The 26,351-nt window shown below is 45.8% G+C and overlaps 1 protein-coding gene and 1 long non-coding RNA gene across 3 annotated transcripts in view; one reads left to right on the top strand and one right to left on the bottom strand.

Moving 5' to 3' along the window:
* The window catches only part of LOC142570493 (alpha-(1,3)-fucosyltransferase C-like), an 80,637-nt gene that overhangs the window by 45,343 nt on the left and 8,943 nt on the right, over positions 1-26,351 (top strand). The window lies entirely within an intron of this gene.
* LOC142570509 (uncharacterized) overlaps positions 2,364-26,351 on the bottom strand; it is a 29,713-nt gene continuing 5,725 nt past the window's right edge. Inside the window, exons 2-3 of the long non-coding RNA XR_012825671.1 lie at positions 16,576-16,617; positions 2,364-2,632 (exon numbers count right to left, since the gene is read on the bottom strand). This is a non-coding gene — a long non-coding RNA (uncharacterized LOC142570509). The remainder of the gene's footprint in view (positions 2,633-16,575; positions 16,618-26,351) is intronic.

Genomic DNA, 26,351 nt, shown 5'->3' with positions numbered 1-26,351 from the left:
GGGTCGGTCTTTGAGCCATGAACGCAAGGTAGGAAAAATGGCATCTTTGGCTCGCTTAATCACGGGCTTCATTTCCGCCATGACTTCTTTCAGTGTCTCCTCCCTTATGGGTGAAGGGGCCGTGTTATATGCATTTTAAGCTCGTTGTCTGCGTATAGCAACTTTGCTCATTTATTTAGTGCACCACGGCTTACTTTCGCTGCACCGTGTATTGTCGTTGTCCACGATGGCACGTATCTCAATCATCTGATGTGATGGCTGACAAGCGCATTTTGTGCATTGCACGGCAAGGTGAGCATGCTATTCTTTGAAGATAAATAATGTTGCTCTGTCGTTCACACATCTGCAATTTGACCTTTCGGAAAGAAAGCGGTATGCTGTAGGCCTTTCAAGCAGAGCGTGCTACATATGGTGTGGCATGATTTTTGCCGCAGTCGCCTTTTTTTGCCATAGCTTCGACTAATTTTTGGACAGAATGTCTGGGCGTACTTACTAATACTAGTGGCAGTAAGCACGACCGGTTAGTTATACCGGTTGTCTGCATTCTTCTTAAACGTCATGTTATGCATGTACGGCACTACAAAGGGCGTTTTTCTTGTTTGATTTTTTAGAGATCTTTGTACTTTTTAAGTGTGACTGCCTGTCATTTTTTTGTAGTAGAAGTTCCGCTACAACAATCCGACCCGAACAAGGGAACCCCGCACTTTTCAGCCAATCCAACTGGTCGTTCATGCTCGTTTGTTCTTCGTCCTTGTTGAATCGTTGTGACTGGAGCCTGCTCCGCTTAAATCATATATCAAAGTACAGAAAAGTAGAAAGCGCTTGGTCGTCTGGTATGCTGTCGTGTGGAGGTCGCACAGCGAATAGCACTCTAGCAGAAAAGCAGACAACCGAGTAAGTCGGAGACAGTGTGAAAACATCGCGGTATTCTGCTTCCACATGACCACTTTCTGAGTCATGACGTCACGACACATGCAGCTACTGAAAACGAAAACGAAACTGGCTCAATGAAAACGTGTTAGAGGAAATTATTTATTGAGCTATGAGTATTCTCCGTATTTTGTCTAAGATTTCGATGTCTAGTAACTTGACTGAACGCAAAAAAAGCATAGAGCAAAACGTCAAGTCAATACTCGTGTAAGCAATTTCTACATACGTCGATGGCTTCGTGCTACTCCTTGACGACTGAACTGAAAGTGTGACGTCGTTGCTGTTGTGAAAAGTGCTCTTGAGCTTGTAGTGATAGTTGACATTTGCCAGCCCTGACGTATAAAAGTAAAAAAAAAAAACAAATAGCAACATCTTGTTTTTAGGTCATGCGTCTCCAGTTTTTGAGAGGGCATTTCCGCTGAGTATTTGAACGTTTGAGTCTCGTCACTCTGAACTCGTGAAGAGGAGTATTGCAGCTTCTTGCTTATTAACTGCACTTAAGAAATTGTACAGACATGTGACGGAAAAAATCTTTTAGGCAGCAGGTACGTTGCCTGAATGCAATTAAAGTTATGCCTTGAGTTTGCAGATTGTTATGGCAAGGAAAATCTTGAAAAGAAGCCAGATGTACCACTTGCGTACGCAAATAGGACACTGAAGCTAGAAGCTACGAAAAAGATAGAAAGAGAAAGTCTCTGTTACACACAAAAAAGACAGAAAGGCTCTCATTTCATATTTTACTGGGATCTCGTACAACGTTAAGAAGCCAAGTTAGTCCGCACAAGTTGTTTTTTTTTTGCATCAATGAGCAACAAAAAAGCACAATGCGAAACACTTATGAAACACTATTAGGACAGCCACATGTCGTTACCTATAAGTGATGGCTTGATCACCAAATCCAAAAACATTGTCATAAATGGGGGGACCGTCCCACGGCCAATAATGGCATTACATGCTATCTGCAAGAATTGACGCTGAGCTGGCTATCGAAGCTTGGGCTAACACTGGTGGGTAGCGCCCTTCGTGATATGTCAGCGTCGTGCCAGCGTAGGGTGTCGCTATCTGCGTACATAGAGCCGATGTAGGCCCAATGCTGGATCACTGCTTCGGACCCTTCTGACGGAAATGTTACGGCAACTTCGCCGCAATAGATGCATAGTAGAGAATCTTCCATAGACGTTCATACGTCTGGAACATGGCGGATTATGTAGTGTAGCCAGCGCCACCTAATTGCGCGACAGACGTGACGCAAATTTCGCCACTGGTTTCAACATCCTCATTATATAACGGGAAACTTGGGCGTGCTCTTGGCGGCGGGAAACTGCATTTTTGTTCTTGTGGGAAGGATGAGTGGGGGTGACACGTACTATGTGTGAGAGACGCTATTGCACAGTCAACGGCTTCGACTCAGCACCGATCATGTTTTCCACATTTTAATTCAAAGGGTGCTCAAAGCAACAAACACAACAAAGAAAGTAGGTATATATTTTGAAACTGACAAGAGACTCAGATTCCAAGCAGCCTACTACTTGTGGGGCCCATTCACATGTGGCTTTAGCATATTCGGTACATATTTTAAACAACTATATGCGCTGAAACCCTTTTTGATGTAGGCGAGGGTTCGCATTGTCCCGCAGTCGACGGTGGTGTTGATCAAGGAGCTGGCGCACAGCGTCGTTGGCCAATTCATTCCCAAGAATACCTGCATAACGAGTTAACCAACTTATGCTTGCCAGAGAAAACGAGAAAGCGTGCTACCAGCAGCCATTCTCACTTCGCCATGGTCCACACAATGCCCAGATATGTAGGCCAGCTAACAGAAGGGCGTGTCATTATGAGCTCGATACACAAAGGTCATCTACAAATTATATATAGATAATATTCATTTTAAAAGCAGTTTTTTGTTATTGTGGGATGCACTTAAGCGTTTAATTATTGTTTAATAATTGAGGTATCTGCCAACATAGGGCAATTAAAATTTATTCTATAGTAACATTGCAGAAGAATTAGGCCTTCTCACTGCTGTTGGCATTGCGATTAATAGCCGTTCACCAATCGCCCAGCCTTAAGAGGGAGCTTTAGCTCGGGCACTCCTATCTAAATACATGTAAAAGGAGAATTCGTTTTTCTCGGCAACCACAGCGCCAAATTTGACAACGTTTGTTGCATTTAAAAGAAAAACTTAAAATCTTGTGACGGTTGGTTTCGAAGTTTTGATTTAGGTCGTAAATCTTTTATTAAAAAGTGGCAAGAATCAAAAGTTTTCAGGAAACAAAACTGTCAAGTTTACAACTCAGTAACTCAGCAAGGAAAAATCATATCACAATTCTATGACTTGCATCTGATAGTACATCTAAAGCGAACAAAATTGATAGGTTACACACGAATCTCAAGAAAATTTAGTAATGTGTAAATACAGCTTTTGCAGAACCTTTGCAAACAACGTAAGAATTCACGTAAGATATAAGATGACATAGACAATTTGTCCGCTCTCAATGATATAATGGGTGCTATTTACAAAACCGCGATATCTGTTCTTGATGCAGAGCTATTAATATCTAAACTTCGCGTTTCTATATTTTTAAACTTTCGAATTTTTGAAAATCTTTTTAACAAAATTCAGACAATAAATCAAAATTCCGCTTGCGACAGGCACTAAAATTTAACTTACTCTCTCAAGTACAGCATATTTCATTGAAATCGGTCCAGCAGTCATCTCAGAAAAGCGTGTTTGCGTTTTACATGTATTCGAATAGGCCCCGTCGGAGTTGGGCGCGATAGCCATGGACGTCAGACTCTGGAGTTTTGCAAGACGTGTAGCGCCACCTGCCGGTGCGAAGAGAGAGTAATTGAGTAGTGCGAAGCCCGACTCCCTTGCTAAGTTACCTATGCAGCTAGCGACTGCGAAACAACGATTTAACTAGATTTTGGTCCATATGGCGAGCGTTTTGCGCATTTAACACCCAGACAGATAGCTATGAATTTCTACGCGAGGCGGACTCGCCTCCGAACTGCCATAAAGCGCTTACTGGCTCATTCGTCAGACTGATGCGGAAACGACGGCAACCGCGATAGCTCCGAGCGCTACAAAGAAACGCCGCAATCGACGTTACTGTTGTGTTGCAAATTGCCATGAACGTGAAGGATGGAATACCAACGTTCAGTTTTACCGATTTCCATCGCGATCGTATGAAGGGGAAATGTGAGAGCGCTGGGTATACGGGCCGTTCAACATGTTGGGTAATCGATTACTTGCATTCCGCACAACACAGCGGCTCGCATGAGAAAGTGCGACAATGTTGTTTTTCTGTAATTGTGTTACGTAGCCCTGACGGAGTACCGTGGTAAATAAGCAAAAACTCCAGAATCTGCAGCCGCCACTTCGATGGTAACAGAAAAAACAACGTTGAGAACCATCTTGCTTATGTGCCATCGATATCTCCGCCTTTTAACAGACGTCCGTCTCTGCTAGACTCAACAAGTGGAACGGAGAGATTTGTCTGGTCAGTCTAACCAAACATATTGGTTCGTTTATGAATTAAAAATCCTGTTCCAGAGCATCGTTGCATAGCGAGCTCATTTCTACTTTCGGCATTTTGTATGTCCTGCGCCGATACAACAAGCACGCTTCGCAATGTGCTGAGCCTGCTCGACTGCGTTTTTCAAATGTGAGCAATAAGGTTGCTGTAGGAGCACTGGATGAGTAATTGCGAAATAACGCAAATGTGTAAAGAAAAAAATGTCGCATTTATTTACATTTATTTGTGCGCGCTTGTTGCTCGAAGCGTCTGCAAAAAGTTCAAATTAAGGTACTGAGCGATGCTGTAGCTCCTGCGAGAATAAAAGATGCAGCGCGTAGGCACTGTAGGAAGCTTACTTTCGTTATGATCGCACGCTATTTGCTGCCTTGGAAAACGTTGTCTGTTTGCAGCTGCCCTGGAAAAGGCTATGAAAGGATTTACTCTCTGTAAATAATTGCGAGAGAAAACATTACGATAACATACATAAAAATATTGGAGATACCTGATAAGGCTTGTGTTCAGGACATATTCAATATGAAACAACTTGAAATTCTTAGATTTTTATGCTGATATGCCTATAGACAAACCTGATGCTCTCTGTACTTGCGAGTTGCAGCACGCCGAAATAACACTCGAGACTTTCTTTTATATTGTACACGTACTTCGCCCTGCTAAGCTTCCATTCCGAAGCGTCGATGGGCGGAAGAAGCTTTCTAGGTCCTTGATTTTTAGGAAACCGTGCCTCAATGCAAGCGAAGGTCCATTCTGGCCTATGCACCTTCGCTTGCGGACAGCTCTCCTTGCACTACTCAGTTTGCGCCAAGGCTCCGATGGGGGCGCTGGTGACGGGTTTTTCCGCAGCGCCGCCTGGGCAGAGTCTGAGGTCTTTAGAGATGGCTGTCGCGTTCGCTCGCCGCGTGCAAGTCGTACCCCATGCGAGCGAGGATATTCAGTGACGTCGCCCCGGCGTTGCCGGTGTGAGGGCAGCAAATACGCGCCGAAACTAGCCTGACGCATGCATTATTAATTTAAGTTTATGTGTGTTACTGTAAGGAGCAGCGTAAAATATCTGCGAAGCTCTTGCAGTAGGTTCCTACCCTTGCAAGTGTCAAAATTGAGTCATTTGCTCGTTCCGTGCGACAATCGGCCGTACGTGACTGATGTACATCCAGTTCCCGCTTTGTGCTACGGGCTAGTTGCTTATAGCACGTCCGAGCGACGAGCGACGAACCCCTCCCCGCTATTTCTTAAGACAACGGTATAGAACAGTAAAACTTCGAATTGGGCGAGTTGGTTCATGGCTATTCAAAAGGCGCAGCGTGACAGGGACGGAAACAAAGAAACACAAACCAGATCACAAGCCCTGACTAACAACTGCTTTTATTTGCACCGAAACCGGCCTTTTTATCCGAAAAAGGCTTGCCATGTAACACCGCCGTTAGCGCAGGTATGGTCATACGTGATCAACCAAAAGCAAGATACCGCAAACATTTAAGAACACGTTACTAAATCTATAGAAACAGTACGAACAAGATACGTTCAAGCCACAGACACATCTTCCCTGCCCTTGCGTGCAGGAGCACGTACGCTGAACGTTTATGTATATCTTGTCTTGAGCGTGCCGCTCACCTGTAACGACGTATTAAACTTCTGTTATTTGTTTTACATAAGCTCCTCTTCCGTGCCTAACCTTCTCCCATGGCGAGCCTCGGTTGATCTCCAAGGAGACGCCGTTGAAGGTCGCCGAAACTCCGTCGACCTAGCATCTGGTACCAGACCCTAACAACTGGTAATCAGTGGAGGGGCATGGATATACGAACCTCTTCTACCAAATCGCAACTGAATACAGCGTTTGTCAGGGTCTACGCCGGGTTCTTGGCTGCAAGGTCGTGAGCGTGGGATTTTCTCTGCTGAGTTTGCCAGGTTTTGTTGAAGGGTTAACAGAATTGGTAATTCGAGCTATTGTTGTCGCCTAGTAAGGTTGGGGCAAGACAGTTGTGTACCATAGAGACAGCAGCACTGAAAACAGCCATGGATTTGAAGTCATTGCGTAAACCGGAGTTGTTGGAGCTGGCGAAGGAGTTGCACCTGGATATCACTGACGCGCTCCGAAAACCACAGTTGATTGAGGCTATTCTTGCTCCAGTGACTGAGGATGATGAGCTTACGGAATGTCTAGAGATCAATGAAGAGAGGGACACTGTAAAAAGTCAGGCAGAGGAACGTAAAGAACAGTAAGAGCGGGAACGTGAAGAACGGAAACGTAATGAACAGGAAGAGCTTGAGGAAAGGCAACGCGTATTTGAATTGAAGCGACTCAAACTTGAAATGGAACGCGCTCGAGCAGCATGTCTGAGGAGTGAAGGAAACAGTGGTTCTAGAAATTGTGCCGAGGAAAAGGGGAGATGCAATCCTCTTTATCCTTAATGTTTGCAGTCCACCCAAAGACAATGCTACAGGTATACTGGAGCTCTTGGTCAGGACCCTGAAGCTAGCGGCCGGGGCTCGGTTGCTCATTATAGAAGCTTTTAATGCGTCATACCCAGAATGGGGCTACTTCAGAACCAGCCCGAAGGGTAATAAAATCTGACAGTCGGTTCAAAATTTGGGCTTAACCGTTTTAAACAATCCACAGGAATGTACGAGGTTGCGTACAGTATCAGCGTAGATTTATTTCCTCGGATCTTAGCATGGTTAGAAACATTCAAGATGCCAGATGGTGCAATACGGGACACACGTTAGTGATCATTACATCCTGTCTACCACCTTCATAACGGCCAGACACAAGACAGTTCAGGCCAAGTCGCGGACTACGGACTGGGATAAATTCAGGGATCTAGTGGGGCGTGTTGATCAAAAAGAAATCATTAGCCTCAAAGAATGGGTAGAGTCGCCGAAAAGGGACGTAAAAGAGAGCACAGTGGAGATGTCTATGCAAGAGGAAGAGCAAATCTGCGACTCCAAACTATTGCACATGTGGGAGGCGCCTCTCAGCCCACAGAATCGCTGCAGAAAGAGTAAGCATAAATGAGCGCTTAGAAGGGGAATAGCGCAGTTGGAAAGACAGGTACAAGTTTATACTTTGGAGCTTCAGGACAAGTGGGCAGATATGTGACCGCATGAACAGAGAGCTACGGTGCAAGAAGACTTGGCAAGTGCTGAGACACCTTCTGGAACCTACGATAACTAAATCGATACAGAAGAGTCAGCTGACGAGGCTTATCATCATCATCATCATCATCATCATCATCCTGGTCATTGTGGCCATGTTATCCCTGCAAACGTATTAACCTCATCTGCCCACCTAACTTTCTGCCGCCCCCTGCTACGCTTCCCTTCTCTTGGAATCCTGTCCGTAACCCTTAATGACCATCGGTTATCTTCCCTCCTCATTACATGTGCTGCCCATGCTCATTTCTTTTTCGTGATTTCAACTAGAATGTCGTTAACTCGCGTTTGTTCCCTCACCCAATCTGCTCTTTTCTTATCCCTTAACGTTACACCCATCATTCTTCTTTCCATAGCTCGTTGCGTCGTCCTCAATTTAAGTAGAACCCTTTTCGTAAGCCTCCAAGTTTCTGCCCCGTACGTGAGTTCTGGTAAGACACAGCTGTTATACACTTTTCTCTTGAGGGATAATGGCAACCTGCTGTTCGTGATCTGAGAATGCCTGCCAAACGCACTCCAGCCCATTCTTATTCTTCTGGTTATTTCAGTCTCATGATCCGGATCCGCGGTCACTACCTGCCCTAAGTAGATGTATTCCCTTACCACTTCTAGTGCCTTGCTACCTATCGTAAACTGCTGTTCTCTGTTGCGTACTCCACGGTAGCGTACCGTACTGCTGCCGAGAAGTAGCGGCGCCTGCCTATCGAAGCTCGACCGACATTACTTATTGGATAGCGTGGGGTTGTCGGCGGGCTGCAGGCATCCGGAAGACCATGGCGACCGAGCAAAGGCGAGACGATTTGCTAGTGCGAAACTTGCACTGTTTATTCAAAGGTAGTTGAAAGAAAATAAGAAGGGCATGAAGTATGAAGTATGAAGTATCTCACAAGTACATTTCGGAGTCCCTTAAATAGGCTCTCTACAAGTGTGGGCGGGATCTTGCTTCCGTCGATGACACGTGACAGGCACAAAGAGTGGGCCCCTCCTCCTGTATTACCGAGCACGGGAGGGAGAAGTCGATCCTCTTTTCGACGAATCCGGGGAGAAGGTCGGGTGAATGACCTCTTCGGCGCCGAGGGATCCGGCCAAGTAGAAGTTAGGGGGATGACGTATCGCCCGTGGCGTCCGACCAAGTAGAAGGTAGGGGGATGACGTATCGCCCGTGGTGTCCGACCAAGTAGAGGGTAGGGGGATGACGTATCGTCCGTGGGTGTCCGACGCCAACCCTAACATCTCTTCCGAGACTGTTAAACATTACTTTAGTTTTCTGCAGATTAATTTTTAGACCCACCCTTCTGCTTTGCCTCTTCAGGTCAGTGAGCATGCCTCCTTGTAATTGGTCCCCTGAGTTACTAAGCAAGGCAATATCATCAGCGAATCTCAAGTTATTAAGGTGTTCTCCATTAACTATTATCCCCAATTCTTCCCACTCCAGGTCTCTGAATCCCTCCTGTAAACACGTTGTGAATAGCATTGGAGAGATCATATCTCTCTGCCTGACGCCTTTCTTTATTGGGATATTGTTGCTTTCTTTATGGAGGACTACGGTGGCTGTGGAGCGGTTATAGATATCTTTCAGTATTTTTACATACGGCTCGTCTACACCCTGATTCCGTAATGGCTCCATGACTGCTGAGGTTTCTACTGGAACCCGCCGTGGTTGCTTAGTGGCTGTGGTGTTGGACTGCTAAGCACGAGGTTGCGGGATCGAATCCCGGCCACGGCGGCCGCATTTCTATGGGGGCGAAATGCGAAAACACCCGTGTACTTAAATTTAGGTGCACGTTAAAGAACCCCGGGTGGTCGAAATTTCCGGAGTCCCCCACTACGGCGTGCCTCATAATCAGAAAGTGGTCTTGGCACGTAAAACCTTATAATTTAATTTTAAAGGTTTCGACTGAATCAAGCGCTTTCTCGTAATCAATGAAAGTTATATATAAGGGTTGGTTATATTCCGCACATTTCTCTATCCCCTGATTCATAGTGTGAATATGGTCTATTGTTGAGTAGCCTTTACGGAGTCCTGCCTGGTCCTCTGGTTGACAGAAGTCTAAGGTGTTCCTGATTCTATTTGCGATTACCTTAGTAAATACTTTGTAGGCAACAGACAGTCTAATCGGTCTATAATTTTTCAAGTCTTTGGCGTTCGCTTTCTTATGGATTAGGATTATGTTAGCGTTCTTCCAAGATTCCGGTACGCTCGAGGTCATGAGGCATTGCGTATACAGGGTGGCCAGTTTTTCTAGAACAATCTGCCCATCATCCTTCAACAAGTCTGCTGTTACCAGATCCTCCCCAGCTGCCTTCCCCCTTTGCATAGCTCCGATGCTTATACATCAGTATAAAGGCCCCACAGAGGAGCTCTTGCAAGAGTTACAATGCCGATACCTCAATAAGACCCAAGGGGAACTGTTACCAGCATATCAGGGGCTCCCGAATCGGGAGCTATATGCCGAAATCACGGACGCGGAGGTGTGGTATGCCATGGGACACCTCAGCACCACGTCCGCGGCCGGACCAGACGGATTTACAAGAAAAGCACTTAGGAACATGGACGCAAAGTCGGCGTGGGCTCTTACTGACCTAATGAACAAATACTGGAAGGAAGGGCAGATTCCGCAGGAGTGGAGGCACGCAAAAGTAACCTTTATCCCGAAGCCAATGAAAAAGTTGTGCATAGAAAACTTCCGTCCCATTTCCCTTACCTCTTGCTTAGGGAAGTTAATTGAACATGCGGTGATTTATAGGCTACAAGAGTTTGTTTAAGACAACGACCCAATTCCGTCCATCATGTTAGGGTTCAGGGCCAACTTATACATGCAAGGCGTTATGATTCATCTTAAAGTGGACATTGTACACCATGGGCACGGTTCGGGAACTAATGTCATTCTAGGACTGGATCTAAACAAAGCGTTTGAAAACGTGGCGCATAAAGCCAGTAATCTTTCGGGCAACAATCCGGATAAAAGAATCTTTCAATACATTCGCACATTTCTTAGAGACAGGAACGCCGAAATAGCGGTAGGAGACCTCCAATCGGACAGGTCCTCGAGGGACGCCTAAAGGCTCGGTGTTATCGCCGTTCCCCTTAATCTCGCTCTCATAAAATTTCCACCCAAACTCGCAGCCATTCCCGGGCTATGACACACATTCTATGCAGACGATATCACTCTGTGGGTCCCCACAGGCAACGACGGTCACGTAGAGGATACTCTACAACAGGCGGTGGATACCATCGATGAATTTGTGGGCTTGACCTACTCGCATTCCAAGTCCGAGTCCTTATTCATCAGAGGTAAACCCAGGGGCATTCACGCCAGAGGATACGTGCCCCCACACCCACTCAGCGTTTATGTGGGACGACATCCCATTAAGCAAGTACAGACTATACGAATTTTGGGAATGTACCTACAAACAAGTAGCAAGCATAAGGAGACGCTTGAAAAGCTGAGGACGGCAGTGAACATGTCGGTGAGGCTAATCAGGCGGATCGCAAACCACCAAAGAATGCTGAAGGAGAGAGTCCTTTGTAGATTGGTGCAGGCCTTTGGCCTGAATAGAGTAGTTTACTCATTCCCATATCTCAAACTAGATTTCGCAGAAAAGAATAAAGTTGAAGCAATCATTAGACAGACGTGCAAGGCCGCGCTAGGACTACCAAACTGCACTTCCACCGAAAGGCTCCTGGGTTTAGGGGTCCACGACACACTGGAAGAGCTGAAAGAAGCACATCTAACGATGCAGCTGAGTAAATTCACGCGCACGTGAGCTGGAAGGGCCATACTTGAACGTCTTGGGATAGGAACCGAAGTTCCAGTACAAGGAGCTAAGGCGCAGGTAGCCAAGCGGGTCCGGAAAGCGCTTATAATAAAAGCTCTGCATAAGGTATTTAATATCACGAACGCAGGACGAAGGTGAGGGGTTATGCTCGGAACAATAAATATGGCCGGTATGAAGGAGCGGTATACGTGGACGCTATGGAATACACACGGGATGAAGCTTTTGTACTGGCAGCGGTGGACGCGCACGGACGTCTGATCGTCTCTGGTACGGTCAAGACAAGGTCCTCCGAGATCGCAGAATTAGTGGCGATAGCACTAACCATAGTTAGCACAAGGGCTGATATTTAGCGATTCCAAATTAGCCTTCAGCAATATTGCACGGGGCAGGATTTCAAAGGCGGCGGGGCACATTTTGAAGCCGGCCAGTCACTCAGCCAGGGAAATTGAGATCATGTGGCTTCCAGCCAACTTGGGAAATCCGTGAAACGAGGCAGCTCACAATAAGGCTCGAGGTTTCGTCAACCGAGCAGGGGGGCTTGCTCGTTCCCGCGAGTTTTTCGAGGAAAGGGCTGGCTTCATTTCATGACATAACCAATCACTACAAAGTGGGAAGATCCATTTTCCCTCCGCCCGAGAAGTCGCGCGATAAAGAGAGAACTTGTTGACGTCTTCAGACGCGCTCCTTTTTGAGCCCTTATCTGTTATCGCGCATATATCCCGGGGACTATGATCCAGTATGTAGATATTGTGGCGAGTTAGCCCCTAATGACGATATTCACCAGTTCCTTCTCTTGAGCGATTGGAGGCCGTGTTGGCCAGCTCCGATCTGGACACTAAAGTCCAAGCTACTGAGTGGGACACCCAGGTCACCGTCAGCCATGGGCTGATGGCCATCTAGCCCGGAGCGTCATCATCTGCTATGAGACGAAATGAAGTTTTTCATTCCCTTCCAAATTGATGACTTGGAACTTGGTACCTGGCTGGCCACGCCCAGCACGCTAGCATGTGGGCTTGAGGTCATAAATGTTAGAACATCCGTGCGTAGGCTAGGACTCAAAGATGGAGTCTTCCACCACTGTTTCTGGAAGCTGCCAGTTTGACTAGTGTTTTCATAATTTCTTATGATAGTCGATGCGTTTGGTCTACCACCACACTTCCATGGCTGATATATATATTTGAGGCCTTCCTCTTGTTGGCAATTGCAGCTCCCAAGGCAAGGACCACGCTTTCCTTCTGCTCATTAGAGAAAAATATAGTGACTGGGACGAAACAAAACGCACCTTTGAACCTTTACACTGACGTTGTCGGTTCGCTTTTGTGGTGATAGGCTTTGTTGCAAAAAAGAAAGAAAAAAAAATCATCCGTGCACTTAATCTACGCTGCGACAACAGCTATCACAGCTTGTTTCTAACACTAAACACGACGTGTAACTTGCGTGGCAGATAAGGAACTAGCTCCATCACGATCTTTTTATTTATTTCCTTTATGTCGTTCTGGTTAACTCATAGGGAGCTTGTTCCAGGGCACTGCTTTATGATGCGGGTGGGAGGGCAGTCACGTGGCACTTTTTAAGTTTCGCGGGAAAAAATTAGCACGCAATTAGTACGTGACTGAAAATACCACAGTTAGATGTTCCTTGGCTGTGCCTACAAATGCCTCATCGACACTTTGATAACTAGGATAGTAGGTTTCGAGCTAGATAATTAATCAATATTACCCAATTAAATCTCAGCAATGGCAACCTTACTGGCAGCTACTCCACTGTACCGGAAACAATATGCACTAGGTTGTCTTGGAGCAACGCAATTGCTAATCTTTTTTTAAAACTGGGTGCATGATAGTTAATTGGGACATCCTGTATATATTTATGACCTCTGGACCTCTGAGTGCATGTGATGATGTTTCAATTCCTAATAAATGTTGTAAATTATTAGAAGAGCTTTTTTTTCATTAGTCGTTAGCTTTGATTACTGGAAAGATAAGCAATACTAATACAGTGGCGTAGCCAGAAATTTCATTCGGGGGGGGGGGGAGGGAGGGTGGCTGACATTGCGGCTCCTCCTCCTCCTGATAGGATTTGTCGAGGGATCAAATACATTAATAATAACTGCATTGCCATTGCCAAATATGCTGCAAACGAATTATTGAACATTACGCAACGTCACAACAAGTAAAACATATATTTTTTCATGAAAGAAGATACTCGTATGCCCCAAAAATTGTACCCGAAATAACTGATATCAATGCTTCCATGTATTTTGTCTATTTAATAACTAAAGAAAATATCACACGAACTTTAGAACTATATCAGTTCGAAACCAGCAAAGCAGTGCATACTGCTGATAGGAAAAATTTAAAGACCATGGCATGAACAAGTTGAGGACAAATATTGTAATGAAGTTTTGTGATTCAACAACCTCGTTTACATTTTTGTACATATGCAACGGCCAGGGAAAAATCTCAATGACGCTGTACTTTGTTCCAATGTATTGCGCAGGAGGAGCTGTCGCTGATCGTGTATTGTAATTGCGCCGAAATTATAGTCACAACAGAGAGCACGTATAAAAAGCAGGAGTTCTGCAAGATGTACGAGGCTCTTGTGTCAAATGAAAGTGATCCAGTGCGAATATATGAAAAACGGGGTACTTTGTTTAAAAGTATAGTGTCCATGAGAATTTAGATATTTGTCCCACTGACTAACGAGTCGCGTGATTCCCGTCTCATAAAACTCCTTGGGTAGCTGCGTCAAAAAGGCTGTAACTGACTCTTTTATGTCATCGTCCGACATGAATCTGGTTCCCTTGAGCTGTTTTTTTTTTCAAATGTTCCAAAATGAGGAAGTCACAAGCCGGCAGGTCTGGGCTCTATGGCGGATGTTGCAGCGTTTTCCACTTCAACTTTTCCAGTTTTGTGTTAACCAGATCAGCGACGTGGGGACGGGTATTGTTGAGCAAGATGACCCCATTCCTGAATTTCCACGTCGTTTGTTATTGATTGCGACACGCAGCCGATCCGATGTTTTACAATATCGGAAACGATTGAGTCTCCCCATGTTTAGAAATTCCGATCAGTAATGGCCCCTGATAACCGAAAAAAGTCAACAACAGCTTTCGACAGAAATGACGGCCTTTGCTTTCCTTGGAGGTGGTGAATTCAAATGTTGCCACTGTAAGCTTTGCCGTCGTGCTTCAGGCTCGTAGTGGTGGCACCATGATTCTTCCCCGGTCACAACTGCAGACAAAAAGTCGTCATCCTCATTGTGATAGCGGATTAGATGAACCAAGGCAGCGCCAAACCTCTGTGTCTTTTTTTTATTGAAGTGATTGTTAGGAGAGGTTGGCGCCTTTATGGTGGCACCGACTACTCCTTGTCACTTGGCAAACGAAACAAATTTGCGTAAAAAGGAAGAATAGCGACACAAAGTATAACATTCAGTAGAACACCGGATCAATAAAAAAAACTTCTGGCAGTGGTTCAAAATCTTGGGCATCCATTGCGCACACAAGGGCCGATAACCGAGATGTTCATGAATTATGGTGTGACCCGCACCGTGACTGATGTTCACACGCCCTGCCAATTCACCGATGCTTATCCTCCGTTCTTGTCTACTAAGCCTTTGCAATTGTGTTGGGGTGACTGCACGGTGGCTTTGGCCCGTCTTGGATCGTCTTCGCAACTTTCACGTGCTTTTTTCAACCGTTTTCTCCAATGCTTCACAGTGGCCAATCAAATGCAATGTTCAACGTACACGGTAGCCATACGGCGACTAATTTCTTTTTGGGAAACATCTTCAGCTGTCAAAAACCTCACGACACCACGCTGTTGAACTTTTGGAGCGTCCATTATGTCACGCAATCATGTTCAACCCAGTGTATGAGAGCATAAAAGAACATTTATCCTCACACCTGGGTGTCACTTTTGTAAATGAGACATGCCTGTGTGCTACGCGCATGCCTGGCAGATAACGAACCGAACCATTATTGCGCGGGGTGGGTAGGCTCACTTTCCTTTGACGCCCTCGTGCATTAGAAATGCGATGATACAATAGCTTGTACAAATGCGACGATACAGCTTAATAAAAGGCAAGAAAGTGTCACTGTAAACAAAGTTCGCTGCATGTATACAGAATACCTCGCAACAAGATATTTATATATACGTATAAGTCCCCACTAAATCTACGTATCTAAGAAAAAGTCACTATATATAATGCGGCAAACAAGGCAAATAAATATGTTGCGAAACCACAGATTCACAGATCACAACTCCCCCCCCCCCCCCCCCCCCCCTCCGTCGGCTCTCTCTGATGTATCGCGCGTGACAGGAGGCGGCAAGCTTCTTCCACGCTTTTCTCCCTCGCGCACACAAGATTGAGCCACCACCATCGGTTCACCCATGCCACCCCTCCCCCTTACGCTTTCACTCGCACATACAGCACGCGGCGCGCGGTCACGATGTTAATGGCCTTGGATTTTATACGCAACATGTGGGCGACGGCTATGGCTGAAACGTGCCTGGAGTGTCCATATAATTGCTATCGCAATAATACAATAACAGTATCCGGCAACTGAAGCATCCTGTGGCTCATTACTTTCCGCAAAAGAGGAAGTAACAAAATCGAACTTTCACTGTGCGACAATTTGCTGCGCCGCAACAATGACTTCTTTTTATTTTGTAGGGCGGGGCCTCGGGAATGAAAAAAAATGCAAGGAAAGCATGTTGGCCATAATCGCATGCCTACTTTGGGCACCTGATGTGGCTACCGAAGGACTATAGAAGAAAACGTGAGACGCTTGGTCAACAGAGAACCATAGGCATACTGCTCGGCATTCTACACCGGCGAGACAAAAATTTCCGGAGAGGTTGCGCTCAAGCGAACGCGTTGCATTGCGTCGAGTCCCCACAGTGATGGCGGCGAGCGGTCATTGTTTCTTTTTCTCGTCTGCTAGTCAGAAAGCGGCCAAAACCTATTACAGGTGGAAAGCCACTCGGCCATAGAAAAACGTACCCGCATCGAAGTGCGCCGCGTTGTGGTCGGGGCAGTGCGAGAAAAACGCATGCGCTCTGGCTGGTTTCGGCAGCCCGTGGGTTGTGAGAACAAAAAGAAAAATTGAAGAGGGTCAATATATCCTCAGGAATAAAAGTCAAAGTAGAAAAATAAATAAGAGCGTAGTTACCTTTGCTGACCTTAGTGTCTTGACATGTATGCTTTGGTGCAGCTGAAAAAGAAATTGTTGATATTCTTTTCTGTCAGATGATGGCACAAATGAACCACCGCAACGCTTCGTCTCATCGGATCTCGTTGAATGCTTTGTCAACGTGTCTGATAGTGCGTTGATTTGGCGTGTCTCGTTGTATGGTCCAATGTACGACTTTAGAAAAGTCAACGCACCTTTGGCGTCAAATGTTTATAACAACATTAAGCCCACAAAGTTCCGGAATTGAAAATCTAAAGCACGACTTTGGAAATGTCAATGCACCTTTCGCATCAAAAGCTTATGAGAACTTTATACCAATAAAGTTCCAGAATTGAAATCCATGCGCTCCGTAGATTCCGCGGCCTTCGCGAGATGCCGCGACGAGCCCGCAAGCCATCAAAACACCCTTGAAAACTTTGTGCACGGATGGGGCTCCTTATGTTACGATCTATGACTCCCCGTGCATGGGCGTTGCCGCGAAATCCAGCCCGATTTCGCAAAATTCGCGCTGAAATGTCTTTCCAAGCGCGAAAAGGACATTCTAGACAAAAGACAGCATGATTTCTGGCGCCGGGGGTTGTTTTGGTCGGCGGCGCACGACAGCACGAAAAAATTTCGGGGAGGGGGGGGGGGGCTGAAGCCCCTTAAGCCCCCCGCCCCCTAGCTATGCCCCTGTACTGACGCACATATCATTCACGTGCAGTTCACACGCCGTTGATAAAGGACTCTGGCGAAGGGGTGACTGAAGTCTCCAAGTTCTTTTTCAGCGTCAAAAAGCGCCCAAAGCAATTTGAAGCGTGGTGAACATACAACAACACATTGATCCTCTAGACATAGGCTATCCATACCTTTAGAAATCATTTTTAATTGGCTACCTGGTTCTCTTTCAAGAGGATAATAAAATTCGACAGATGTGTATATGCAGATATATATTGTGCCTGTGCATGGTGTTTAGAGTGGAAATTTAAAACAATGTTCAAGTGATAAAATACGCATGAGGCAGCCGCCGCTAGTGCTGCTAATGCGCTCGTCCTCCTAGAGTCATCCTTTGCAGAAATAAAGCGAAAGTGTGAATTAAAAGCCGTGCACGTCCACTCCAACAATGATGCATTAAGCTATTAGCCACAATAAAATTTTAAGTGAAAAGATCGAGGCACGTCAAAAGAAGCCCCAAAAGATGAGAGTGACAAAACTGTGGTAATGAGGTGTGTGGGGGGGGGGGGGAAAGGGGGGCTCTGCTCTTTCCGGAAAACTCCGGAGGGGGTTCGGGCCCCGGAGCCCCCCCCCCCTCGCGTAGTCGGCGCCTATGGATCGCGGGCTTTCGGCATGGTGAACACACATTCTAAATTTCCATAGGCTGTATAAGCGCAGTGCTAAGAACATGTCACAGGAAGGGCCAGCAGTAACCTTAGATGGTAGCAACCTAATTGAGTATGGAGTGACGTTAATGTCCTTTCTAAGCGTCCCTTGAAGAATACCCCGCGCAAAAAAAAAAAAACAGCATCCATATACAATTTATGAAACAGTGATCTATGGTCTCGGCTCGTGAACAGAGTCGAGAGTTTGTTGACCACGGTACAAAGCAGCCCTTCCACTTTAACAGAGTTTTAACAGGGAGTGTTAACGAATACAATTTAAATAAAAATTTTTTTATTTCAGGAGGTACGCACATTTTACGGACCCACCTAAGTACGTCCTGATAAGGTCTACTTAAATAACGTGCACAATACAAAGTATCTGGGAAAATGGAGTGTACCAGTGCCGCAGGAATTTCTTTTCGATTCGCAGTGACAGTGAACATGTACTCCGGGCGGAATCTAACTTTCAAGAAAAGAAATGAGTCAACGATCTCCTTGAGAAAGCCCCAATGAGTTTGTGCGAGACCTCTGGCATCTGATGACACCACTATAATTGGAAGAAAATGAACTAATCGGAGTTGCAACATTTCACGGAAAAACGAATGGTCACTGTCTCGAGAGGAAAACAGGCGCGAAACAATTTGCCTGGCAAAGAGATGGACTAATTCTATAGACCACCACGTTCAAGGGGTAGGAACAGTTCGTCGCGCGGCATCGATATTACACATCTGATGTTCACAAGTGGTGCGTTCCCAAATGAACTGAAGATCACTCGCGTTTGTCCTATATATAAAGGAGGAAATAGAAATGAAATCACGAACTATCGTCCCATCTCCGTGTTATCATGTGTTATCGAAGGTATTTGAAGGAACCATTAATAGTAGATTAGAAAAATTCGTTAGCGTTCATGACATTATTAACCCCTCTCAGTGTGGCTTTTTTAAAAATAAATCGTCTGAGCAAGCTTTACTCGTCGTTAACGAAAAGATCACTGACAACATTGAAGCCAGAGCATCCACTCTCGGACTGTTCTTAGACCTCCGGAAAGCTTTTGACTGCGTACAGCGTGAAATTCTTTTGAGTAAACTGAACAGTTACGGGATACGCGGAATAGCTCTAAACCTGCTGAAAGGTTACCTAAATAACAGAATACAATACGGTAAATGGAATAATTTTGTTTCGAACCATTTGCGCACTACCCAAGGGGTTTCGCAGGGATCTTTATTAGGTCCACTTTTGTTTTTATTGTGTATAAACGACATCTGTAACATACCTGATTCTCCAGATTTGGTTATGTACGCTGACAATACAAATATTCTTTTCACATCACATACTCTGCCGGAATTAGAAACTATCGTGAATGCTTATTTGGTAAAATTATACGCTTGGATGCAGGCAAATAAGTTTAAACTTTTCAAAAACCAGGTACATAATTTTCAGACCTATTAATGCCTCTGTTCATTACACACTTAACTTTAATATACGCCAACACAAAACTGCAACAAGTAACAACCCAGAAGTTTCTTGGTGTCTGGTTTAATGAACATTTATCATGGAACACACATATTTCAAGACTTCTTACGGACCTTAGTAAAACTGTTGGTTGTCTTTACCGGATCAGCGATCTCTTGCCCGTTTCCCTAAAAGTGTCCATATGCTACGCACTATTTTTTTCCAAATTGTCCTATTGTGCACTGGTCTGGGGCACTACAACAATAAGTAATTTTCAGAAGTTATTGCTTTTGTAAAAGAAGGCATTGCGGGCTATTGAGGGTTACCATGGTAGGCCGGAAAACCTACCAACATTACCACTCTATCATAAGCATAATTCACTTAAAGCAAACCATCTTTACATATTAATCCTGTTACAGTACATCCATCGTAATCGTTTGCATCCCATTGCTTCAAACCGCCCTCCTACTAAATACCCCCTTCGGCAACACAGAAACTTGGTCCCTAAAACGAGGACAAGTTACGGCAAACAAAAGCTCGATTACCAGATTCCAGTCGTTCTCAATAACCCATCTTTAAGTGTCATGTTTGATCTCCCTAAGAACAAATTTAGAAAAGACATCAAAAAGTTACTAATCAGCACTGACTCAATATAATCTTAGTTTTTTACTTAGCGAAGCATCTCTTGTTTTCGTGTCAAGTTGTTTGTGTGTGTGTATTCTTTAGCGACCTCATGCCATGTTTATACACTGCTTTTGATTTAGGGTGCACTGTCTTTGTATCAAAAGTAATATTTCTCACGGTAATACTGTCGTTTGATGTAATGTATTTTGTTCACTATTATACTATGTTAATATTTATTTCTGTGTTGCTCACTGCTGTATCGACTGTTTTGGGGAACTGTGACCTAGTCAGGCTTTACCGCCTTTTGTCGCAGTTCCCTCTTTCATCTTTTAAGGAAAATAAACCTCAACCTCAACCTCAACTCCAGCTCCACACAAGTGTCGCAAATACGTGATGCTGTGCCTGAACGTGAAGTCGTGAGCAGTGCAGTACTTGCAGCACATACATCAGACGGGAAACTAAGAACACCGTTGTACACTTCACCACGACTGAAAATAGACAAATTCCGCCCTCGCCATGAATTCACTTTACGTTGAATTTTTCCAACTTCTCCCGACCAATGAGTGCAACACTGCACCACATTGAAAGTGGTTATCCTTGTTCATTTCGACCATGGTAACAGTAAGTATCTCTGTTCCCATTGGTGTTTACACTTGTACGCCGAGAGGCCAGGTACGCTTTCACTCCGCCACGTCAACTCGCGCCTCTCTAGAAGAGCAAAAGTGTTGTTAGCATTTACAAACACTGCGTGAAGTACTAGAACAGCGATTTTGCTTTAAGATCATCATCATCATCATCATCATCATCATCATCATCATCAGCCTAGTTACGCCCACTGCAGGGCAAAGACCTCTCCCATACTTCTCCAACTACCCCGGTCATGTACTAATTGTGGCCATGTTGTCCCTGCAAACGTCTTAATGTCATCCGCCCACCTAACTTTCTGCCGCCCCCTGCTACGCATCCCTTCCCTTGGAATCCAGTCCGTAACCCTTAGTGACCATCGGTTATCTTCCCTCCTCATTACATGTCCGGCCCATGCCCATTTCTTTTTCTTGATTTCAACTAAGATGTCGTTTACCCGCGTTTGTTGCCTCACCCAATCTGCTCTTTTCTTATCCCTTAACGTCACACCCATCATTCTTCTTTCCATAGCTCGTTGCGTCGTCCTCAATTTCAGCAGAACCCTTTTCGTAAGTCTCCAGGTTTCTGCCCCATATGTGAGTACTGGTAACACACAGCTGTTATACACTTTCCTTTTGAGGGATAGTGGCAACCTGCTGTTCATGATTTGAGAATGCCTCCCAAATGCACCCCAGCCCATTCTTATTCTTCTGGTTATTTCAGTCTCATGATCCGGATCCGTGGTCACTACCTGCCCTAAGTAGATGTAGTCCCTTACCCCTTCCAGTGCTTCGCTACCTATCGTAAACTGCTGTTCTCTTCCGAGCCTGTTAAACATTACTTTAGTTTTCTGCAGATTAATTTTCAGACCCACCCTTCTGCTTTGCCTCTCCAGGTCAGTGAGCATGCATTGCAATTGGTCTCCTGAGTTACTAAGCAAGGCAATATCATCAGCGAATCGCAAGTTGCTAAGGTATTCTCCATCAACTTTTATCCCCAATTCTTCCCACTCCAGGCCTCTGAATACCTCCTGTAAACATGCTGTGAATAGCATTGGAGATATCGTATCTCCCTGTCTGACGCCTTTCTTTATAGGGATTTTGTTGCTTTCTTTGTGGAGGACTACGGTGGCTGTGGAGCCGCTATAGATATCTTCCAGTATCTTTACATATGGCTCATCTACACCCTGATTCCGTAATGCCTCCATGACTGCTGAGGTTTCGACTGAATCAAACGCTTTCTCGTAATCAATGAAAGCTATATATAAGGGTTGGTTATATTCTGCACATTTCTCTATCACTTGATTGATAGTGTGAATATGGTCTATTGTTGAGTAGCCTTTACGGAATCCTGCCTGGTCCTTTGGTTGACAGAAGTCTAAGGTGTTCCTGATTCTATTTGCGATTACCTTAGTAAATACTTTGTAGGCAACGGACAGTAAGCTGATCGGTCTATAATTTTTCAAGTCTTTGGCGTCCCCTTTCTTATGGATTAGGATTATGTTAGCGTTCTTCCAAGATTCCGGTACGCTCGAGGTTATGAGGCATTGCGTATACAGGGTGGCCAGTTTCTCTAGAACAATCTGACCACCATCCTTCAACAAATCTGCTGTTACCTGATCCTCCCCGGCTGCCTTCCCCCTTTGCATAGCTCCTAAGGCTTTCTTTACTTCTTCTGGCGTTACCTGTGGGATTTCGAATTCCTCTAGGCTATTCTCTCTTCCACTATCGTCGTGGGTGCCACTGGTACTGTATAAATCTCTATAGAACTCCTCAGCCACTTGAACTATCTCATCCATATTAGTAACGATATTGCCGGCTTTGTCTCTTAACGCACACATCTGATTCTTGCCTATTCCTAGTTTCTTCTTCACTGTTTTTAGGCTTCCTCCGTTCCTGAGAGCCTGTTCAATTCTATCCATATTATAGTTCCTGATGTCCGCTGTCTTACGCTTGTTGATTAACTTAGAAAGTTCTGCCAGTTCTATTCTAGCTGTAGGGTTAGAGGCTTTCATACATTGGCGTTTCTTGATCAGATCTTTCGTCTCCTGCGATAGCTTACTGGTTTCCTGTATAACGGAGTTACCACCGACTTCTATTGCGCACTCCTTAATGGTTCCCATGAGATAGTCGTTCATTGCTTCAACACTAAGGTCCTCTTCCTGAGTTAAAGCCGAATACCTGTTCTGTAGCTTGATCCGGAATTCCTCTAGTTTCCCTCTTACCGCTAATTCATTGATTGGCTTCTTGTGTACCAGTTTCTTCCGTTCGCTCCTCAAGTCTAGGCTAATTCGAGTTCTTACCATCCTATGGTCACTGCAGCGTACCTTGCCGAGTACGTCTACATCTTGTATGATGCCAGGGTTCGCGCAGAGTATGAAGTCGATTTCATTTCTAGTCTCACCATTCGGGCTCCTCCACGTCCACTTTCGACTAACCCGCTTGCGGAAAAAGGTGTTCATTATCCGCATATTATTCTGTTCTGCAAACTCTACTAATAATTCTCCTCTGCTATTCCTAGAGCCTATGCCATATTCCCCCACTGACTTGTCTCCAGCCTGCTTCTTGCCTACCCTGGCATTGAAGTCGCCCATCAGTATAGTGTATTTTGTTTTGACTTTACCCATCGCCGATTCCACGTCTTCATAAAAGCTTTCGACTTCCTGGTCATCATGACTGCATGTAGGGGCATAGACTTGTACCACCTTCAATTTGTACCTCTTATTAAGTTTCACAACAAGACCTGCCACCCTCTCGTTAATGCTATAGAATTCCTGTATGTTACCAGCTATTTCCTTATTAATCAGGAATCCGACTCCTAGTTCTCGCCTCTCCGCTAAGCCCCGGTAACACAGTACATGCCCGCTTTTTAGCACTGTATATGCTTCTTTTGTCCTCCTAACCTCACTGAGCCCTATTATATCCCATTTACTACCCTCTAATTCCTCCAATAATACTGCTAGACTCGCCTCACTAGATAGCGTTCTAACGTTAAACGTTGCCAGGTTCAGATTCCAATGGCGGCCTGTCCAATGGCGGTCTGCTTTAAGATATCCATATCAAATTCAACGGTAACCACTGTAAGGGTTGTTACAGCTAACTTCGGCAGCTACATCTCGCTCTTTACATTTTTGAGCCCGCATATAATTTTTGTGTTCAATGCAAAATATTGATACAAACATTCGTGGATAAGTGCTCATTTATACAGTGTACTGGTTTCTCACGGTAGCGCCTGTGTCAAAATAGGTAGCGCCTGTAGGTAGCGTAGGTAGCGCCTGTGCCTCGATTGTAACCGAGCGAGACAGATTTTCACGCAGCTTTGTGGAACTTTGTAAACCAAAACTTCTTTTCCGCTTTACAAAAGCTTATGTAATATTTCTGGGAGAGAGAGAGAGAGATAAACTGGATGGGAAAGGCAGGGAGGTTAACCGGATAAGATTCTGGTTTGCTACCCTGCACTGGGGGAAGGGTAAGGGAAAATGTCAGTGCAACAGTACGCGCAAGTTCGCAAGCCTGTGTGTCGCATCTTACAAGATAAAACAAAATGGATACGCAGGCATTGCCGCAGAGGCGCTGATGTCGATCAGCGGCCGATTTTGAGGAAGCCGATAGGGCGATTGCTGGTGTTTCGTCGTCACCGCAAAATTACGACAGTTGGCTACGTCGACTTTAATACCGCTATCGGTGCTATCGACATTGCCGGATTCAGAGAACGCACCATTGAATATACCGCGTAAGAGAAAAGTACAGTATACACCACCGGTGTGAAACTGGTACACCAGTTTGAAGCGTCGCGATGGAAAGCGCTTCTGTCGCGATGTCAACAGAAATTTCTGCAGCCGCGACAGAAATTTCTGTAGCTGCGGCAGAAATTTCTGTTGCACTTTTCAAATGGGCTGCAGCGTGACCACATGGTCACGCATATGTACGCGGATGGATGGATGTATGGATACAACTTTCTTGTACGTCCAGCAAGGTTTAACGCGACCCAGGCTCAGGTCTCCCACGGGGGAACGTCAAGGCCCTGCCTCAACGCCGCCTCACGGGCTTGCTGGACTGCCCACATCTGGATTCCGAGGTCTGAGCTGCGCAGAGCGGCGGCCCACCTCGACGACAGGGTCTCCGGAGTAACTGCCATCTTTCCTATAACTACATTGCACTCCCACAGCATGTTTTTGAGTGCTGCTGGTCCTTCCTGGCACAATTTGCACGTGTCGTTCTGATGCTTATCTGGGAAGATACGTTTCAGACGGAATGGATTAGGGAAGGTGTTCATCTGGAGTTGTCGCCAGGCGACGGTCTGCCTCCTGTTCAATTTGGGACCCGGCGGTGGGTATATCCTTCTGGCGTTCAAATATGCCCTGGTTATGTCGTTGTATCTGGTGAGCCTGTCCCGTTCTGCTCGAGAAGCGTTCGCTATCGTGAGAGAGGCGTTGCCCTGTTCGGCGCGGAGGGTCATGTCTCGCGCCGTCCGGTGCGCCGTCTCGTTTAGGTTCGGGAGCGCGTCGCCTTCCGTGGTGACGTGCGCGGAAAACCATATGATCCTCGAGCTCGCGGATTTGGATCTGCCCGCTTTGGCCAGAATTGACAGGGCTTCCTTAGAAATTCGTCTTTGGCATAATTCTTTACTGCCGTTTGCGAGTCACTTAGTACGACTTCGCATTCCTGTTCTGTGAGGGCCAGCGCAATCGCTACTTCCTCCGCGATTTCCGAGTGTTTGGTGTATAAACTGCATGTGGTTCTGATTTTTGACTCTGCGTCTATGACTACGGTGATGTATTTTTGGCCGTTCGCATATTCGGCTGCGTCGACAAAGCGCGCGTTTCTCTCCCTGCCGAACGAACAGAGCAGAGCCTCGGCTCTTGCCTTTCTTCTACCTCGGTTGTAATCGGGGTGCATTTTTCTTGGGATGGTTGCCACCGTAATGGTCTCTCTGATTTTGTTGGGTATTTGCATTTTCTGGCCGTGCTGGTTGTGGTACCTTATGCCGAGCGTGTTCGTAATGTACCTTCCAGTCGTGGTGGTCGACAGGCGTTCGAGCTGCGAGGTGCGTTGTGCTTCGGCTATTTCTTCTAAGCTGTTGAATATGCCCAGCTGAGCCAGGAGCTCGGTGCTCGTCGATTCCGGGAGGCCCAGGGCTATCTTGTACGTTTTCCTTATGAGCGTGTTGATCTTGTTCTTTTCCGCGACGTACCAGTTGTGGTAGGCGGCTACATAGGCGATGTGGCTGACAACGAATGTGTGGATCAGTCGAATGGCGTTTTCTTCCTTCATGCCCGCGTGTCTATTGGTTATTCTCTTTATGAGTCTCGTGGCGCTGGTGACTTTGCCTTCGATCTTCCTCACGGTTTCGCCGTTAGCTCCGTTGGCCTAAATGATCATTCCGAGGATTTTGATCTTGTTTACTTTGGGGATTGCGTTTCCGTCTTGGGTGTACAGGCCGATTTTCTCGTACTCCCGGGGTCTTGTGTAGCTCTTTGGTGGCATGCCTCTGCGCGTAGGCCGGTAAAGGAGTAGTTCGGACTTGCTCGGGAGCATTTTAGGCCCGTTCCTTGGAGGTACTCTTCCACTTTGTGAATGGCCGTTTGTAGTGCGTGTTCAATTTGCCCGTCACTGCCGCGGTCTGCCCATATCGTTATATCGTCTGCGTATATAGCGTGGTGGATTCCTTCGATTTCCCATAGTTTGCTGGGGAGAC

This window comes from Dermacentor variabilis, chromosome 1 (assembly GCF_050947875.1).
Source record: "Dermacentor variabilis isolate Ectoservices chromosome 1, ASM5094787v1, whole genome shotgun sequence".
NCBI classification, from domain to species: Eukaryota; Metazoa; Arthropoda; class Arachnida; order Ixodida; family Ixodidae; genus Dermacentor; species Dermacentor variabilis.
Note: the sequence above shows the minus strand (reverse complement) of the source record. Positions and strands in the feature narration are given on the sequence as shown.